A 21,175-nucleotide genomic window follows, 5' to 3' on the forward strand; every position below is an offset into this window, starting at 1 on the left:
GGATTGTTTAAGGAACGGAGGCACAGCTTTAATGTTTAGGGCAAAAGACACAGAAGGGAGGAAATCCTTTTTTGCACAGAGAGTAATTTTGCACAGGGTGTGTGGGCCTGTTCCACTGTGGGGACCTAATTTGCGAGTTTAGGAGAGTGTCATAGTCTTGTTGTATCGCTGAAGTAGAACACCTCCGACCACCTCCTTCGACTATGTAGAGAACCTCCTACGAATATGTAGAAGACCTCCTACGACCACGTAAAAGACCTCCTTCGACGATATTGAAGACTAGCTTCGACTATCTACGATTTACTCGCCGATTCTCACGGGAAAATTGGACGCCGAAAGTGGAGAGTGAAGACGACCACCTTTGACTATACTAACACTATCTACGACTACCTTCGATTAACTACAAATAACATGCCGACCTACTACGACCTACTTCGACCAAACCTACGATTAAAAAAATATAGATTTTTTCCATGCCGACCAATTTTTACTCGCGGACAATTTTTCAGCATACTAAAAAATACTCCTCGACCAAACGGAGGCCGCAAGCATGCGGGAACTTCTCTCGAGCATGAAGGAGAGTTATAGTGACCTCCTAGGACCACGTGTCGACCATGCTACAAGTTTGTGTCGAGCTCAAACTCTTCTAAACTCGCCAATTAGGTCCCCATAGTGGGGCAGGCCCTTGTCACTGCTTCTAAAAGGTGGCAGAAATTGAGTCAACCCCAGCTTTGAAAAAGGGGATTGGTACTCAAGGGAAAATAATTGACAGGGTTATCAGGTAATGGGAGGATTATAACAATAGGAGAGCTCCACCACGATTTGACATTGAGGTAATGGGACAAAAAGTATTCGTGTCCAAAGGTAATTCTGCGATTCTATTTAACTCCAAAAGAATGCTGTTCATCTGTTTAAAAGACAACATGGGATGTCTCCAATGTGTCCTGATCAATACGCATTCCTCAACCAACACAAGAACTCCCGTGGATTTTAAAGCAACATAGAGAAGCAGGAGAAAGCACTGATTGGCTCTAGCCCGAGTGGGAGGAGAGTTAGAAGTGAGTCAGAGGGGGAAAACAGTTTAAAACGGAGGAATTTGGTATGTCAATTAGGCAATTTATCAGTCAATATAAGCAGGACGGCTCTTAGGGAGCAGCAGTGAGGGAGCGGCTTGTGAGGGATGTGCCTTGTGAGAAAAGTGCGAGTCTATGGCTCGAGAGTCTTCGGCGAGGAGGCTGATGAGAGGAGGCTGAGGAGAGGAGGCTACGCAAAACACTGGAGAGGGAGAGACGAAAGAAGGAGATGTCAAGCAAGCTGATTCAGTGTGGTGCTTTCAGTATGTGGGAGGTCAAGAACACTGCTGGTGCCTCTGGCTGCTTCAAATGTGAGAAGTGCATCCAAGTACAGCTCCTGAAGGACCATGTTGGGGAACTGGAGAAGCAAGTGCATGACCTCAGGTTTGTCCGAGAAACTGAGTCGTTCCTTGACAAGTCCTACAGTAAGATTGTTACACCTAAGGTACTGGAAGAGAGAAGGCGGGTGATGGTGAGAAAGGGAGGGAAACATGGAATGCAAAGGTCCCCGTGTGTTGTACCTCTTGTGAACAGGTTCACCCACTTAGAAGCTGTCAGGACAGAAGACGTTATCACACTGAGCGGCGGACTGGCTTGCGAAGCAAAAAGGGCTGTTAAGCCAAAACCAAAGAGGTCAACGTCAGGTAACGCCATTGGAGACTCCATTGTGAGAGGTGCAGACAGGGGTTTCTGCAGGAACAGACGGGATTCGAGGATGGTGTGCTGCCTTCCTGGTGCCAGGATCCAGGATGTCATGGACAGAGTGCAGAAAATCCTCAAGGGCGAAGGTGAACAGCGGGAAGTGGTAGTGCATGTCGGCACAAACGATGTCGGAAAGAAGGGGATGAATTTTCTGCAGCGTGACTTTAGAGAGCTCGGAAAAATGCTGAAAAGCAGGACCTCCAGGGTTGTTATCTCCGGTTTGCTTCCAGTTCCTTGTGGTGGCATGAGCAGGAACAGGGAGATATGGGACCTGAATGTGTGGCTGAGGAACTGGTGCACGGGGCAGGGATTTAGATTATTTGATCACTGGGACCTGTTTTGGAGTAAGGGGGGACTGTACAAAAGGGACAGATTGCATCTTAACAGGTGAGGGACCAGCATTCTGGCAGGCTGGTTTGCCACTGCTACACGGGTGGTTTTAAACTGAATAAGGGGGAATAAGGGGGTTGGGGTGTCAAATGGGATAGTCAAGGACGGAGTTAAAGGGAAAGAGAGTAAAGGGATGGTTAATGACCCCAGAATTAACGGGAAAGGAAGCTCACAAAGGGATAGGAGAGTATGGCCAAGTGTAATAGGGATCGATGTGAAAGGTGAGATGCGTAAAGAATTAAAAGTATTGTATATGAATGCGCGAAGTATAAGAAGTAAAGTAGATGAGCTTGAGGCTCAGTTAGAGGTTGGTAGATATGACATTTTGGGGATCACTGAGACGTGGCTGCAGGAGGATCGGGCCTGGGAACTTAATATTCAGGGTTATACATCCTATAGAAAGGACAGGCAGGTGGGCAGAGGAGGGGGGGTAGCTCTGCTGGTGAGGGATGGAATTCAGTCCCTTGCGAGGGAAGACATAGGGACTGACGAGGTAGAGTCACTGTGGATTGAGTTGAGGAATTGTAAAGGCAAGAAGACACAAATTGGTGTTATCTACAGACCCCCAAATAGTAGCCCGGATGTAGGGTGTAAGTTGCAGCAGGAGTTAAAACTGGCATGTAACAAAGGTAATGCCACTATGGTGATGGGGGATTTCAATATGCAGGTAGACTGGGAAAATCTGGTTGGTTCAGGACCCTAAGAAAAAGAGTTTGTAGAATGCCTCCGAGATGGATTATTAGAGCACTTTGTAATGGAGCCGACAGAGAAAAGGCAATTCTGGATTTAGTGTTGTCCAATGAACCAGATATGATAGGAGAACTCGAGGTAAAGGAACCGCTTGGAGGTAGTGATCATAATATGATTTTTTTAATCTGCAATTTGAGAAGGAGAAGGTTAAATCGGAAGTGTCAGTGAAGCAGTTGAACAAAGGGGATTATGAAGGCATGAGAGGGGAGCTGGCCAAGGTAGACTGGAAAGGGATCCTAGCAGGAATGGCGGTGGAACAGCAATGGCAGGAATTTCTGGGCATAATCCGGAAGACGCAGGATCATTTCATTCCAAAAAAGGAAGAAAGATTCTAAGGGGAGTAGGAGGCAACCGTGGCTGACAAAAGAAGTTAGGGATAGAATAAAACTAAAAGAAAAGATGTATAACACAGCAAAGAGTAGCCGGAAGCCAGAGGATTATTTCATAGGACAACAGAAGGAAACAAATTGGGCAATACGGGCTGAAAAGATGAAGTACGAAGGGAAGCTGGCCAGGAATATAAAGAAGGACAGTAAAGGCTTCTTTAGCTATGTTAAGGGAAAACAAAGTAGCAAAGTCAAATGTGGGTCCCTTGAAGAGAGACACGGGTGAAATTATTATGGGCAACAAGGAAATGGCAGAAGAGTTGAATAGGTACTTCGGATCTCTCTTCACTAAGGAATATACAAACAATCTCCCAGATGTACTGGACCACAGAGGATCTAAGGGGGTAGAGGAACTGAAAGAAATGTTCATTCAGCGAGAAATAGTATTGAGTAGGCTAATGGGACTGAAGGATGATAAATCCCCTGGGCCTGATGGTCTGCATCCCAGGGTCCTCAGGGAGGTGGCTCTGGAAATAGTGGATGCATTAGTGATCATTTTCCTGTGGATTGGAGGATAGCTAATGTTATCCCACTTTTCAAGAAAGGAGCAAGAGAGAAACCGGGGAATTACAGACCAGTTAGCCCGACTTCGGTGGTGGGAAAGATGCTGGAGTCAATTATTAAAGAGGTAATAATGGGGCATTTGGATAACAGTAAAAGGATTAGTCTAAGTCAACATTGATTTATGAAAGGGAAATCATGCTTGACTAATCTTCTGGAATTTTTTGAGGATGTGTCAAGTAAAATGGATGAAGGGGTGCCAGTGGATGTAGTGTATCAAGACTTTCAGAAAGCCTTTGATAAGGTCCCGCACGGGAGACTGGTGACTAAAATTGGAGCACATGGTATTGAGGGTAGGGTGTTGACATGGATAGAAAATTGGTTGGCAGACCAGAAACAAAAAGTAGGAGTGAACGGGTCCTTATCAGAATGGCAGGCAGTGGTGAGTGGAATATCGCAAGGCTCGGTGTTGGGGCCGCAACTGTTTACCATATATATTCATGATTTGGAAGAGGGAATTAGGAGAAACACTAGCAAGTTTGCGGATAACACAAAGCTGGGTGGCAGTGTGAACTGTGAAGAGGATGTTAGGAGGTTGCAGGGTGAACTGGACAGCTTGAATAAGTGGGCAGATGTGTGGCAGATACAATATAATATAGATAAATATGAGGTTATCCACTTTGGCAGCAAAAACAAGGGGGCAGATTATTATCTCAATGTGGTTAGGTTAGGCAAGGTGGAGGTGCAGCAAGACCTGGGCGTCCTTGTACACCGGTCACTGAAAGTTGGCTTACAGGTACAGCAGGCAGTGAAGAAAGCTAATGGAATGTTGGCCTTCATAACAAGAGGATTTCAGTATAGGAGTAAAGAGGTTCTTCTGCATTTGTACAGGGCTCTGGTGAGACCACATCTGGAGTATTGTGTACAGCTTTGGTCTCCTAATTTGAGGAAGGACATCCATGGGATTGAGGCAGTGCAGTGTAGGTTTACGAGATTGATCCCTGGGATGGCGGGACTGTCATATGAGGAAAGATTGAAAATACTAGGCTTGTATTCACTGGAGTTTAGAAGGATGAGGGGGTTAATCTTATAGAAACATATAAAATTATAAAAGGACTGGACAAGCTAGATGCAGGAAAAATGTTCCCAATGTTGGGCGAGTCCAGAACCAGGGACCACAGTTTTAGAATAAAGGGGAGGTCATTTAAGACTGAGGTGAGAAAAAACGTTTTCACGCAGAGAGTTGTTAATTTATGGAATTCCCTGCCACAGCGGGCAGTGGAGGCCAAGTCACTGGATGGATTTAAGAGAGAGTTAGATAGAGCTCTAGGGACTAGTGGAATCAATGGATATGGGGAGAAGGCAGGCACGGGTTATTGATAGGGGACGATCAGCCATGATCACAATGAATGGCGGTGCTGGCTCGAAGGGCAGAATGGCCTCCTCCTGCACCTATTTTCTATGTTTCTATGTAAATCAAATAGCCGCTTATGAACTTAGTTTTTGTGAGGACTTGCATGTACAAAATTCTATTATGGAAATGATAATACTTCAAAAAAAAGTAACACCCAAGTTGGAAAGCACCATGGGTTGTCTTGCAAGATAATGAGTACTGTATAAAAGCCTATCATTTTTCACTGAGATTCACATCTTCAGTTGAGATGTATAGGCAACTATAGGCACCTTAGCAGGCACCGTTTTTCAATTGGTAATCTTAATTTTCATCAAATTAAAAATAATCAATCCACTTACAACACATTTCAAACAATTGCTTTCTTTCCAAAAATAATGCTGCAAATCAAGGCAATTGTCTTGTCTTGCTTTGTGGAAATGGCTGGATGAGTGGATGAGTGGAAAAAGAGGTCATGGGATGATTTGCAAACATATCAGATCTGCTTTCCTTGTGGATGTACAAAAGTTTTGATCTAAGCATTTTTTGTGTTAAGCAACCAATGCTGTTATCAAGCTTCGATTGTGTAATTATCACACATAGCTGCTTAGTTATCACAAGCAAGTTAAGGTTTGCTCAAAGGTCATAATTTAAAGCAATCTGGAATGAGTGTTAGTGCCATTCTGTCTTACCTCAACTAACGTATAATCAGGAATTCAGAAAGCATACTGACTTACAAAGAATTATTGACACAGCTGTATGCACATGTAGATGCAATTAAATAATCTTGTCTTCTTTGCGTTTAATAAAATTTGAGTTTAATATAATTAAATTATCTTCTCTGCTTTGCGTTTTTGGATTGCATTGTATCCAATACCATCAGGGAGTCCATTAGCAGCAACATTTCCTGCCTCAGTAATTTACTTCATGATCAAATTTGTTACTGAGCAGCAAGATACTTATAACTCCGAGTGAGATTGCCTCCAGTGTATTGTAATAATCTCTCATCTGGCGGATCATATAGCCCAATTTAGCTATGGACAACTGCAAAGCAAGTCTAATATTCTAATACTGTAAAGAGGAAGTGCAGCATTGCCCAAGACATTATCGCCACTGTGGAATATCTCAACTGCGCATTCATTCAAGTGGTTAAAGAATCATGGGATCTGATGGCACAGAGGAGGCCATTCTCCTCATTATGCCTGTGCTATCTCTTTGAAAGTGTTTTCACTTTGGCCTTCTGCCATCACCCTTTCCACATCTGCCTGCCCTGGAAGACATCAATAGCTTCCGTTGCCTGCGGAAGGCATCCTGCATCCTAAAGGACCCATCTCACCTCGACCATCCCTTGTTTGCCTTTCTGTCCACAGGAAAGCACTGCAGGTCCATCTAATCGCACACCACAAGACTAACAAACAGTTTCTACCCTCAAGCCAATACCACACTGAACTCTGCACTGAAAGTCCCCCCCCCCATCAAAAATTGCTGGAGAAACTCAGCGGGTGAGGCAGCATCTATGGAGAGAAGGAATAGGCGACATTCCAGATCAAGACCCTTTTTGTGAAATGAGTGTGACACTCACCTGCTGAGTTCCTCCAGCATTTTTTGTCTACTTTCAATTTTTCCAGCATCTGAAGTTCCTTCTTAAACAACCCTCCCCCCCCCATGTCAATATTTATACTGTACAATACCTACCTTTGTGCAATACTGATATATTCCTTTAAAATATCTATTATTATAATACTCTTCTGTGCAATATCTTATATTCTGACAATGACCTTCTGAGTGCAATATCTTATATTCTGGTAAGGGTGCATACGTAGGCATAATGTGTATGATACTGTGTGTATGTGTCACAGCATGTGCACGTGAGTATGAACAATTTTTATTTTTCTCACTATTTTGCTGTTATTTTATTGGTATTTTTTATCTTGTACATTTGAGCTCCACTCAGGAAGTGTGCCTGAATTTCATTGTATGCACCACAATGACTATAAAGTAATAAGTAAAGTAGAGTTAAAAAAAAACAGCAACTTTTTTTCAGTTTAAACCCAATTTCCTTTAGAAGAGAAAAATATTGTGCTAGAGAAACTTGGTGAGCAAAATATCGTCTGTTCTTTTCCCTCTACAGAAGCTGCCTGACCTGTTGAGTTACTCCAGCATTTAGTTTCTGCGCAAAAAATTCCAGCATCTGCAGTTGCTTTCATCTTCTTTAGAAAGTCACTGGTGTTTCTTTCACTGTGATATTTCGATTCATAATAACTTCACCTTCAAAAAAATAGATTCTTCATCTCCTCTTTGCCAATTATCGATGTTCTCTAATTGTCAACCCACCTGCCAATATAAGCAGTTTCTCAATGTATACTAAAGCAATTCCCGTCACAATTTTGCCCAATTATAAAAAAAAATTGTCTCAACCCTCTTCCCAGATCGGACGGAAACAATTCAGGCTGAATGCAATAAATGAGACCCAACTAATATTTAAGTCTCAACTGGTGTATCGTATTCAGTTCAAGACTTACAGTATCATCATTGCTTTTGTTCACCATTGTTCTATCAAAATAGCTAAGATCTCCATGTGTCCTTTTTAAGCAGCACTCTCAACTCACCCCTACATTTAAAAATGTGCACCCTGTGGATCCCCGATCATACTCAGACTGTGTGTATTTATGGCTGTATGAGATTTGAGGGAATTGTGCAAGAAGTAGAATAAATCCATTCATCCAATAAATCCATAAATCAGTGCAAAATAATCCCATCTTCATCTGGCAAAATTGTGAAAAGGGAGCAGCACAGTGGTGCAGCAGTAGAATTGCTGCCTTAGAGCACCAGACACCCAGGTTCGATCCTGACTACAGATGCTATCTGTATGGAGCTTGTATGTTTTCCCCGTGACCAAGTGGGTTTTCCCTGGCTCCTTCAACATTCCAAAGATGTGCTATTAATTGTCTTAGTTAAGCATTGTAAATTGTCCCTCGTGAGTAGGACAGGGCTGCTGTATGTGGATTTTTGGTTGCCGCGGACTCGGTGGGCCGAAAGGCCTGTTTCCGCACTGTATCAGTAAGTCATTTACCAATCTACTAATCCATACATGTTGACAAATGAACCAGACAGGAGGTCAAATCCCAGCAATGCAGCTGGTAAACATAAAAGGCATTAATTAAATAAATACAATTTTTAACAGTGTCCGTGCTAGTGATCATGAAGCTACCCGACTCTCAGTTATAACATTTCATGTGGTTCATTATTGGTCTTTAAGGATGGATTCTGGTGGAGAGAATCACAGCAACATGTCTCGTTCTTAACTTCCCAGAAACCTACCTAATTGCCAAGAAGGCAGATGCCATCACCTTGGCAGTGAGGCCCACAACAGTGAAAGAATAAAAAGGAGAAATAATTGTGGTTCTGTTAGTAAAGAAATACTCTCACCTGATTTGGTTCAAGACTTACTTCATCAACTTAAGGACAGAAACCTATGCTGCCACTCCAGCACAGTGCTGATGGAGCACTGCAGTATCAGAGACACAGTCATCAGGATGGGATCCAGAACGAAGGCAAATACGGTTGGCAATGTAAAATTCCAATGTAATATTATAATACCCATTACATTTTGTAATAGTGTTTTAATTTAATTGGCATAAATCATGAAAGTATTCCAATATATTTCCTTGTTCATAAAATTAAATCAATTAAAAAGTTCTACACCAAGTTTAGTTTTCAGAAAAATAACTAAGTAAAATATCATTGTTTTCTTGAAGTTGTTCTCAAAATAATTATTTTTCTACGTACACCATGGAATGCTTAACTGCAGTTGTATGTGGGATGCCTCATTGGAATGAAAATAAGATTATCATAGTTGGTATAATGTTCTATAAACCTATTGAAATATAAAATGGCAGATTGAAAACTGCTAGTCAGCAAATTAAACCTGGCACAAATAGTCACTGCACACCTCAACATCATGCCCTCAGTAATTTCTTCAGCAAAAAAAAAAAATCAAATAATCTCCTGGGAAAGGTGAAAGACAGATAAGAAAATTCTAGGCCAAGGCAAAAGCGATATAGTTCTGGGAAAATCCTACCCAGCTCACTGAAACAAGTAAAATAAACTATGACCATGAGCTACATACCCAAACAATTTATATATATTTTTCTATACTATACAAAATTAGTCACAACAAGGAAATCACCCAACTCTATTTACTGTTACAGAAAATCACCGCTCATCACACAATCTACTAATTTATTCCACATGTTGAAACCTCTTGTCAAAAGAACAAACCTTCTTATGCTTCTGTGGCATATGGCTCATTTTCTGTAAGTTACCCAATTGAGATAGTCTGCCACATAGACATAGAACACAGAACAATACAACACAGGAACAGACACTTTAGCCCATGATGTCTCTGCCTCACATGATGTCAACATAAACTAATCAATTCTGCCTGCACACAATCCATATCTTTCCATTCCCTACATATCCATGTGCCATTTGAAGCTTCTTAAACACTGTTTCCACCAACATTCCTGGCAGTGTTTTCCAGACACCTACTACTCTCTGTACAAAGAACTTCCCATACATCACCTTTAAACTTCCCCCCCCTCATCTTAAATCTATCCCCACAAGCACTTGACATTTCCACCCTGGGTAAAATGACTGTACTCTATGCTTCTCCTATTTTTATAAACTTCTATCAGATCTCCCCGAAGCCTCTATACTCCAGCAAAGATAATCTCAATAGTGCTCAATCTCTCCTTACAGGCAATACCCTCTAACCCAGGCAGCATGCTGATAAACTCTTGCACCCTCAAAGAACTTCACATCTCTGTAATGGGACACATTACTCCAAATACAATAATACAATACAATACCTTTTATTTGTCATTTGAACCTCACATGAGGTTCAAACGAAATTTGGTTTCTGCAGCCATACAAAAAAAGAACCAAGACACACACCAACACAATTCAATTCACATAAACATCCATCACAGTGAGTCCTCCTCACTGTGATGGAAGGCAAAACTTGTCTCTCCCCTGCTCTCCATTCCTCTCCCGAAGATAAAATAAGATCTAACCAAAGTTGACAGGATGTTTACCATTTTTAATGCTTTAATTAATGGTACTTGGCAGTCTTTTTGAATTCATTATGGATCAAAATTGGACATGGAATTCCAAACCTAATCTGGGCTTGTACTAGCTAGTTAAACTCTGGTTATTTAGTTCAATACTCCATCTTCCACACCACCCATGGCCTTTCTTTGCTTTTACCTTTGATTTATCTGCAAAGGTTGTACAACAACATGTGACACTTGTTCATTATCAAAACTAGGTCCCTTTCCTGCAAGAGACAAACTGCATGCTTGGTGTGCAGATGTACAGCATTAGCCTTCAATTTAAGATTTAGTTTTTGCTTATGTTCTACTGAAAACCTGAATCATGACTTTGTTACCACTAGATTTAATTATTTCCATACACTCGTGACTAGCATCCTATCGTGCAACCTCCTTGAACTTGAGCATATCCAAAAGTCAGTTACCCAAACATAACGTGCTCAAATTTTCTTCACCCCAGGGCTCACTGATCCACTCCAACGGCTTACCCGCCCAATTACTGTAAACATCTTTGGCCCCACAATCTTCCAAGATCTCTGTTATAAGGAGATACAGTATGGCAACGGACCCTTAGGCTCACCAGGTCCATGCCAAACATTTGGTTTAGTTTATTACTGTTGTGAGTACCAAGGAACAGTGTAAAGCTATGTCTGGATGCTATCCAGTCAAAAAAGCTATGCATGATTACAATCAACCCGTTCCCTGTGTACAGATAAATTACACAACATTTAGTGCAAGATAAACTCCAATTAAGTCCAAATAAAGCTAGTTCAAAAGGTCTCCAATGCCGAAATGGGAGGCAGGACCGCACTCTATCATCAACCATCCATTATAATAAATCTATATTAATTCAATTTTTTATTCTTCCCACATTCCCATCAACTTCTCCTAGATTCTAGCACTCATCTATCCACAAGCATCGCTTTATAGTGGTCAATTAACCTTCCAACCTATACATCTTTGAATGCTGGAGGAAACCGGAACAATTCAATGCAAACACACAAGGTTGCATTGAGAACATGCAAATTCCACACGGAAGACACAATGTCAGGACTGAACCCATGTCTCTGAAGTTGTGACCAGCGCTTTTGAATTAAAAATGAAAGCAGAATTGTATTCCAAAAGTTCTCTCTTTCTGTCCAGGTTTTGCTTGGGATACACTGCCACTGACAACAGCTACAGAAGATATTTTCCCTTAAATCGCTCTAACTCCCTCTCTTACTTTACAATATCCAATGCAGCAATATCCAATACAACAAAACTCATGCAGGTACAGCAGGCAGTGAAGAAAGCAAATGGCATGTTGGCCTTTATAACAAGAGGAATCGAATATAGGAGCAAAGAGGTCCTTATGCAGTTGTACAGAGCCCTAGTGAGACCACACCTGGTAGTATTGTGTGCAGTTTTGGTCCCCTAATTTGAGGAAGAACATTCTTGCTATTGAGGGAGTGCAGCGTAGGTTTACAAGGTTAATTCCTGGGATGACTGGACTGCCATATGCTGAGAGAATGGAGTAGCTGGGCTTGTACACTCTGGAGTTTAGAAGGATGAGAGGATATCTCATTGAAACATATAAGATTGTTAAGGGCTTGGACACACTAGAGGCAGGAAACATGTTCCCGATGTTGTGGGAGTCCAGAACCAGGGGCCACAGTTTAAGACTAAGGAGTGAGCCATTTGGAACGGAGACGAGGAAACACTTTTTCTCACAGAGAGTGGTGAGTCTGTGGAATTCTCTGCCTCAGAGGGCGGTGGAGGCAGGTTCTCTGGATGCTTTCAAGAGAGAGCTCGATAGGGCTCTTAAAAATAGCAGTCAGGGCATAGTCAATATAGCAGAGTCAAGTCCAGAACAAGGGGTCACAGTTTAAGGATAAGGGGGAAATCTTTTAGGACCGAGATGAGGAAAACATTTTTCACACAGAGAGTGGTGAATCTCTGGAATTCTCTGCCACAGAAGGTAGTTGAGGCCAGTTCATTGGCTATATTTAAGAGGGAGTTAGATGTGGCCCTTGTGGCTAAATGGATCAGGGGGTATGAAGTGAAGGCAGGTACAGGATACTGAGTTGGATGATCAGCCATGAACATATTGAATGGCGGTTCAGGCTCGAAGGGCCGAATGGCCTACTCCTGCACCTATTTTCTATATGGGGAGAAGGCAGGAACGGGATACTGATTGGGGATGATCAGCCATGATCACATTGAAATTAGGGTTTTGGTCCCCTAATTTGAGGAAGGACATTTTTGCTATTGAGGGAGTGCATCGTAGGTTTACAAGGTTAATTCCCGGGATGGCGGAACAGTCATATGCTGAGAGAATGGAGCGGCTGGGCTTGTATACTCTGGAGTTCAGAAAAATGAGAGGGAATCTTATTGAAACATACAAGATTATTAAGGGTTTGGACACGCTAGAGGCAGGAAATATGTTCCCGATGTTGGGGGAGTCCAGAGCCAGGCGCCACAGTTTAAAAATAAGCGGTAAGCCATTTAGAACAGAGACGAGGAAACACTTTATCCACACAGAGTTGTGATTCTGTGGAATTCTCTGCCTCAGAGGGCAGTGGAGGCCAATTATTTGGATATTTTCAAGAGAGCTAGATAGGGCTCTTAAAGATAACAGAGTCAGGGGATTTTGAGAGAAGGCAAGAATGGGATACTGATTGGGGATGATCAGCCATGATCACATTGAATGGCAGTGCTGGCTCGAAGGGGCGAATGGCCTACTCCTGCACCTATTGTCTGTTGTACCAAGGCTTCCGGCTGCCCATGGGGCCGAGGTGCCACTTCCCCGGCAGGGCTACCAGCCCAACGACCCATGATTTGCTGAATCCGCTGAAAATGTGGTAGTTTACCGATGGTACCAGACAGGGGCGGAAAACCCGGGGGAGGGGGGGGGGGGCAGAGGAGACACGTCCCCCCCCTTGTTTTGACAAGTGGGGGACATCCCCCCCAAGTTTTTGTAATCCCGATTTTAAAATCTCCACTTTTAGCGCTGGATTGAGCCTCCAAAGCCTCGCGCGTGTTTGCGAGCGTGCGTGGCCGCCAAAGAATTGTGTCCCCCGTCCCCTCCATGTTTTGATAGTGAGTTCCGCTCTTGGTACCAGAAGGGTTCACCGAGATACCTACGGAAAGTCAGGCCGCCGAGATACCTACGGAAAGTCAGCCTTGGAGGTCGCTTCTGGGAATTCATCTGCCAACTCCAGTTGGGCAGGAGTTCCAGAGGCTTGTTCGCAGGGGGCAAATCGGAAGGCCGGCCGCAAAAGTCGGCTATGGGGACGGATCTGCCAGCTCAGCCCGGGCCAGAATCCCAGAGACCCGGCCGCAGGGGGCAAATTTAACCTATTGTTTGGCCGCAGATAACCCGATTAGGTCGAGATCGGCCACCTCGCCCAGCCTAGGCACCACATTTTTGGCAAAATCTCTGGGGGACAAATTCACGAGCACTCTCATAATTTTGCCCGAATTACAGGAGGTGCCGGATCACCAGTTGCCTGACAAATCGATGGTGGAACTGTAATACCATACATAGCAGCATCACTTTTTGAAGCACCTTATTCTTTCATGGATTTGAACCACATCAAATCTGTCATACTCAGCTGGAAAGAGCATTAATAATAACTGAGTCGGCTGAAGTCACTGATTAAGAATCTATCTTACCCTGATAGTTTATCAGATGTTATCCTGGAATGAGTTTTCCCATCCTACGGAATATTTTTTTCCCCCAACCAGAAATAACCTAATTAAAAGTATTATTAAAAAATTGTATTTGGCTGACAGCTGTGGCTATGTTACGAATAACCTTGACGTTTGAGCTGGAAATCTGTGGGTTCAAGATCCAACTTGAAGCCTCGAGTAGGCAGGCTAATACAACGAGGTGGGAAGAGCGCCACATTGCCAGAAGTATTGCCATTCAGATGAGATGTTAAACTGGGGCTCATTGGTCTTTCTCTGCTAAATGTACAGATCACATTGCAATATTTCAGAGAACACTTGTGGTCATTTTCTATGTGGTCCAATCTTCATTCTTCTCACAATATTACAGAAAACAGATGATTATTATCACAGTGCTATTTCTGGGAGCTTGCTGTGAATAGATCAACTCTCATTTTGACAGTACAAAAGGGACAATGGAAAAATGTGATCATGGCTGCAAAACCTTTTGGGAGATTGTGAGTGATGTTCTATAAATGCAAAATATTCTTTAAAACATTTTTTGTTCCAATCAATCACCATTTTGGTTGTTCCAATGACAATGCGTTGTCTTCATCTGAAGCCAGTATCTATCCCAATCGTAATGTTACAGTTTGAAATACAACCACCACCATTTCAGATAGTGTATGGTCAATGCTAAGCTTCAGCTATGATCCAGGTACAAACTCAGGAAAGGAACATTTGCATGGCCATTACAGATAGTTATTTGGGGAGATGATGGGTTCAGTGAGTTAAATAGCTCTTCAGTTTGTTTTAAATACTTGTATCACCCAATCAATGGACAAATATATGTTTGCATACAAGTACATAGTAAATCATTTGGTAAAATTATAATATTAGACAATTTATTATAAATACCAAATAATAATTCTTGGGGCTTTACTTAGCAAGTCTAAATATTATTTATTTTCAGTTTTCCCCATTCACTTACATTGGCAAAATCATGGTTTTTAAAAGGCTTTTCAGATACTTTATGAATTGCTCAACGTTAAAAAAAAATTTCACTGAGGACTTTCCCACGCATCTACTCAGATCTCAGGAAGGGAGTGCAAAATGATTCCTGGACAATTGTAAAACATGGATTAGAATGTACACATTCTCAGTGTTGTCACCTGTGATCCTCAATCTCTCTTTCCTTTCTTTATATAATTGCCTTCTACTTTAGAACGCGACAGGCATCTTGAAAAATAAACAATAACGCAAACATTGACCAGCAGCAAACCACGTTTCTGGTTACTAAATTGATCAGGGGCTGTGCAACTGGCAAAACCCGATAAAGGATTTGCTGCTTCAAGATAGACACAAAATCAGAAGAAGGTCTCGACCCGAAAAGTCACCCATTCCTTCTTTCCAGAGATGCTGCCTGTCCCACTGAGTTACTCCAGCATTTTGTGTCTATCTTCGGTTTAAACCAGCACCTGCAGTTCCTTCCCACACATTTGCCGCTTCAAGAAATGGTTAATTGTAAGAAAGATGCCCCCCTCTCCGCACCAGACATTTTCAAAGGCACTTCAACTCCAGTACCCCTTATACTTAAATACATTTTGTAGTTTCACAAGAAGTTTGCACCAAAGAGGAACTGAGGATATTTTGCAATGGGAATAGAATAAAGAAGGGAAAGCCAACTAAAGTATTTGAGTTACTTTTTCACAGGCTCCTCTTTGCAACTCGGAGTGATTCTATGGAACCACTTTATTCTTTCGACACGACGACATAGCAAGAATTGGTGATATTTATGTCCCCTCTCGCCCCGACTGTAGGAAGCAAAACATCGCGAAGTGCCAAGCCATTTCCTCGCTAATGCCTACACAGCTTCTAGTTTCATCATCATTAAAACTAGAGGCTGGTGTGTTTTCTTTAAAATAATAATGGCACAGAAACACAAAATGATGAAATTAACTTGGACTGTTGTTCGCAGGGTTAGAAAATGCAGCAAATTATTTCGACCGACAAAGTTTAATTAAAAAACTTCCCACACTTCTGATGAAACAGGGTGCCGATTACCATGGCTTTGTTTAACAGTGATGAGCACTCAAGAATCAGTAAGCTTTTATCAACCAAATACAACATCTCCATTGTTCTATAAAACACAATTTAATCCACGCCTTAAAACAAGAAGAAAACAAAATCCTTTGCATTAATGTCCTTCAGATGGAGGAGAATTCATCCCAACTGAAACAAAAGTTTCCCTTCCCATTTAAACAGGAGCAATGTTAAAGTGTCTTTGTTTTAAGAAAACCAGCACAAGCGGTAAAAGACGGAATCTCTCACCTTTCTACACAGGTTTGTTTTCAGTCCCTTGTCATTTCCAGTGAGAAGTGCCGGTGAATAAACGCGAAGGGCTGCAGGTTGTACAACCTCCGTTGTGCGTCTGCCTCTCTCCCTCCGTTACAAGCACAAGCGAGGTTTTTTTTAACCTCCAGTAGCTCGGCTACAGCTGATCGAAATCGCGAGGTTACTATCGGTCAGCCGCGCTCCCAGCGCTGCAGACTCATTTTTTTGGTGTTCGCTATCTGTTGGAGGAAGCACGTGGTGAGCTGAAGGGAAGGGGAAAGATTCAACCGGTTTTAACCCGGGGGCAAAAGTTGCCTCAGCCTCTGAATGTTTGCTTCATTTACTGAGAAATACTTCAGAAAAATGTTGTGGCAATGGTGAGGGGGGAAGAGGAGTGGATAGAACAAGGGAAACATCTCTGCTAATCAGTCCCAGCGTTAGAGGGTTTATCAGCAACCCTGCACATGCAAGACTACGCGGTGCATGTTGCAAAAATAACATAAACATTGTTAATATGCAAGTTGAACAGGGTTTATCGCGGGGATTATATGCCTCCCTCCTTTTATGCCCTTTATGCTGGTCTGAGAGTTCAGGAAGTTCAAGTCCTAAGTCTGAAGAAGGGTCTCTTACTCGAAACGTCACCTGCTCTTTTTTTCTCCAGAGATGCTACCTGACCCGCTGAGTTTCTCCAGCTATATGTGTCTATCCTCTGTTTTTATGACATGCCGAAGCCTACGAGGCACGAAACCAGGCTATAATTTGCATCAGAATGTTTGCCTCATTTGGTGAGAAATACTTCAGAAAATTGTAGATAGACACAAAGTGCAGGAGTAACTCAGCAACGTCTCTGGAGAAAAACAATACGTGACGTTGACGTGAGGGTTGGGTTCCATCCCTTCAGACGGAAACTTGAAATTTGAGTAAAATACTTTTTGTATCTTCGAGCAGAGTGTATGGTTAAAGGAATTTCCATTCAGGGTTCACAGAAATACAGTAGTGCAGATAAAATGAAAGCCACGACAAAACCAGAAGATACCTTATGCTGCAAATAAGCCAGCATCTAATAAGGGAACATCTTCTTGCATTACTTTAACATTGCAAAGCATTTCATAACACATCACGAGTTCAGAGTCCAACAGTAGACCAGACATGGAGATGTTGGGATATAAAAGCAAGTATGTAACACGGACTTTATAAGGCGCTGGTCAGACCACATTTGGAATTTTGTGAGCAGTTTGGGGCCCCATACCTGAGGAAGGATGCACCTGTGTTGGAGAGGAGGTTCAGAGGAGGATTACGTGAATGATCCCGGGGATGATTGGGTTAAAGTATGAGGATAATTTGATAGGGTGAGGTTCTGGGCTCGTACTCGCTGGGGTTTAGAAGGATGAGGGGGAATCTTACTGATATCTACTGAATAATGAAAGGCCTAGATAGACTCAGGGCTGCCAACTCTCACGCATTGAGCGTGAGAATCACGCATTTGGCCAAATTCTCACACTCTCACGCTGATCACAAATTTCTCACGTTCTGTCGTGAGAAATTCTGTGATCTACGAAAATTTCAAAACTCATATCAATTGCATGGGCCGCGAGTGTTGGGGAGCCGGGGCCGTGGGAGTAATGGAAGCAGAAGCAGCGGCAGGGAGCCGGGGCTGGCGAGTGTTTGCCGGGCTGGCGAGGTGCTCACTGCAGCTCCGGCCATGGAGCAGCCTCAGTGCAACAGTCCCGGGCCGTCGGAGGCGTCGGAAGCGCTGCGTCGCTGCTGTGAGAGTCTCTGTGCCGAGTTCGTCCAGGTGACGGCATGGATCAGGCTGTGGCTTGGTGCATCCTGGAGGACCGGGCAGTGAATAAGTGTCACCCAGCGCAGCAAGTAAGGCCATGTCCTGCTCCTGGCGGCATTCGGAATTTAAGGATTTGCGAGAAGAGGCTGACAAGAGCGAGGCGGGCGAGCGGCTGACATGAGCGAGGCGGGCGAGCGGCAGGAGAGAGGTACATGGGCTGCGGAACCGAGGGGGGGGGCACTTTGACAAGACATGTTCCAATATCTCTGAGCAACCTGGTTGAGGGTGTTGGAGAGCCGGGACGGAGGGAGGGATGGAAGCAGAGGCAGGAGCAGATGCATACAGGGAGCCAGGGCTGGCGAGTGTTTGCCAGGCTGGCAAGTCAATCGCTGCAGCTCCGGCCATGGAGCAGCTTCAGTGCAAGATTCCCAGGCCATCGGAGGCGTCGGATGCTTTGCACCGCTGCCGTGAGAGTCTCTGTGCTGAATTCGCTCTGGTGACCGGCATGGACCAGGCTGCGGCTTGGCGCATCCTGGAGGACAACCAGTGGCTGCTGGAAGGAGGTACCAAGCACTGGGTAGAACCGGTGGAAGATACTGGCCTTCAAATGGGGGTGGTTGGAGAAAGCATCCTGCTTGCCTGCTAGATTTTCACTTACTGTAACTGCAGGAAAAATGTTTCCGATGTTGGGGGAGTCCAGAACCAGGGGCCACACACTGTTTAAAAATACATGGTTGGCCATTTAAGACTGAAATGAGGACAAACTTTCTTCAACCAGAGAGTTGTGAATCTGTGAATTCTCTGCCATAGAAGGCAGTGGAGGCCAATTCGCTGGATATTTTCAAGAGAGAGTTACATTTAGCTCATGGGCTAGCTAAATCAAGGGATATGGGGAAAAAACAGGAAAGAGGTACTAATTTTAGATGAACGGCTATGATCATATTGAATATTCGGCTCGAAGGGCCAACTTGCCCACACCCACCAACATGTCCCAGCTACACTACCTGCTTTTGGTCCATATCCCTCCAAACCTGTCCTATCCATGTATCAATCTAACTGTTTCTTAAATGTTGGGATAGTCCCTGCCTCAACTACCTCCTCGAGCACTGCCAGGTATGAGCGGGAAACTGAGGCCAGTTGTCCGTGATGTCTGGATCCCAATGCTCAGCGCTTCGTGTTTCAGAGTTGGCTAATGTTATTGATTTGTAATTAACCTGATTTGTAATTAGATGACAAAACCTTAATATATTAATCCGGAATATCCAGGGGGATGGGATAAGTGTGATATTAAAATAAAATGCAAGGTGTCAGGCTGTCTGTCACAACATACAGCCCAGATAACTCATTATTTCCTTCAGTTAAATATTGTGAAGGTAGCACTATTGTCATTTGCCACGCAACTGTTGTTTACCTCACTGACTATTTCTAACCTCTAACCCCCCCCCCCCCCCCCCCCCCCCCCCCCCCCGCCCCATAGGGGACCATAGGAACAAAAATTTGCCCTCGGTATATATTAACTGTAATATAATAATGTATGCATGTTGGTAGGTGCAATCAAAACAAAGATCTTTTTATCATTGTTGAGTTATGAACACCACATAAAATATTATGTAGTCTCAAGATCACATTAAATAGAATATTATTGGTTAAATATATATTGTTATTGGACTTTGCATTTCGGAAAAGTCCCAGTTGAGAGGAAGACGGCAAAATACTGAAAATATTGGGGGTGAAGTGACTTCAGGACAGTTTGTTAAGAAAATGAAGGAAAGGGTAACAGAATACATACAGCTGAGTGAGTATAATTTTATGGATGAGAAATTGTGTTCAACTAATTGATGACTTCTTTGACAAAATAACCAGCATGTTAGATAACAAGGAAGCCAATTGATGTAGCAATTTATGTTATACAAAATTTGGTCAGAGAAATGCCCCATAAATGATTACTGCATTAGTTAAGCACCTGTGGACTTGGACATAATAGGTTAAGCCCAGGGGGTCAGATATGGGGCTTTACGTGTGGGCCATATATATTGTCAGTGCAGAGGGGCTAGGAGCAAGGCCAAGAGTGCATCCAGAGTCAAGGTCTGGAATAGTACTAGGTGTGCAGTCAAAGCAGGGACAATGAGAGTGTTCAGCACTGGGAAACTAAGCAGGTAAGCAGCTATGATCAGGGTAGAATAGGGGGCCTGGTGTAAGGCTGGACTCAGGGTCAGGAATGAGAGAAGGTATGCAACTGGAGTCAGGGGCAGGAGCAGGAGTAGTACCGGGTGTGCAGTGAGACCCAGGTTGGTCAACATGGGCCACGTGCTTGATTATAATCTGATTTCCATACATGAATACACAAAGATCATTCATGTGCTGCACCTGTTGATCAGAGCCTGACACTACTGTGGAATGTAATTAGGAATGTAATTTAGCCTAACCTTATTCATAGCTAATCCAATTTAAAGCATAAATATTACATTGAAGTGTAAGTTAAAAAACTCGCTACAGTATGCACCAGATTGCACAATTACAAGCTGAAAAATGCAAAATCTCCGTACTAATGGGAGGGGGGTGATGAATCTGTGGAATTCATTGCCACAAACAATTGTGGAGGCCATTAATATGGAGATTTAATAGATTCTTGATTAGTAAGGCTGCCAAAGGTTACGGAGAGAAGGCAGAAGAATGGGGTTGGAAGGGAAAAATTATATCACCATAATGGTGGAGCAGAAATGATGGGCCGAATGGCTGAATTCTGTCCCTATGTCTTATGATCTTATGAAGTCCCCAGAGTGGGCATTTGAAGAGCCTGGCCTTTTGATGCTATGGACCGAGAACTGGGAGTGGGATTTGGCTAGCGAGCTCTCTTATCTTCAACAAGACTATAATGAAATTAATGGCCTCAATTGTAATTGGATATGTGTGTGATGGCTATCACATTGAAATCCTACTTTTGGTAGAGGAAAAAACTATGATGAGAAATTTTGAGGATTGGAATTAAAAGCAATAAGCTTGGATGAGGCACCACAAATAACTGGCAGTCAGAACTGACAGATAGTTTGTGTCAACAAGTCTTTATAATATTTGAGGTAATCTTCTCCAACATAAAAAGTTACAGA

At 43.1% G+C, this 21,175-nt stretch overlaps 1 protein-coding gene across 2 annotated transcripts in view; it reads right to left on the reverse strand.

Annotated features, from left to right (window-relative positions):
• Positions 1–16,480, reverse strand: part of abca1 (ATP binding cassette subfamily A member 1) — a 150,144-nt gene extending 133,664 nt beyond the window's left edge. For both annotated transcript variants that reach the window (XM_033018219.1, XM_033018216.1), the window contains exon 1: positions 16,283–16,480. The gene's annotated coding sequence lies outside the window, so the exon portion shown is untranslated. The remainder of the gene's footprint in view (positions 1–16,282) is intronic.
• Positions 16,481–21,175: the final 4,695 nt, after the last annotated feature.

This window comes from Amblyraja radiata, chromosome 3 (genome assembly GCF_010909765.2).
Source record: "Amblyraja radiata isolate CabotCenter1 chromosome 3, sAmbRad1.1.pri, whole genome shotgun sequence".
Lineage (NCBI taxonomy): Eukaryota > Metazoa > Chordata > Chondrichthyes > Rajiformes > Rajidae > Amblyraja > Amblyraja radiata.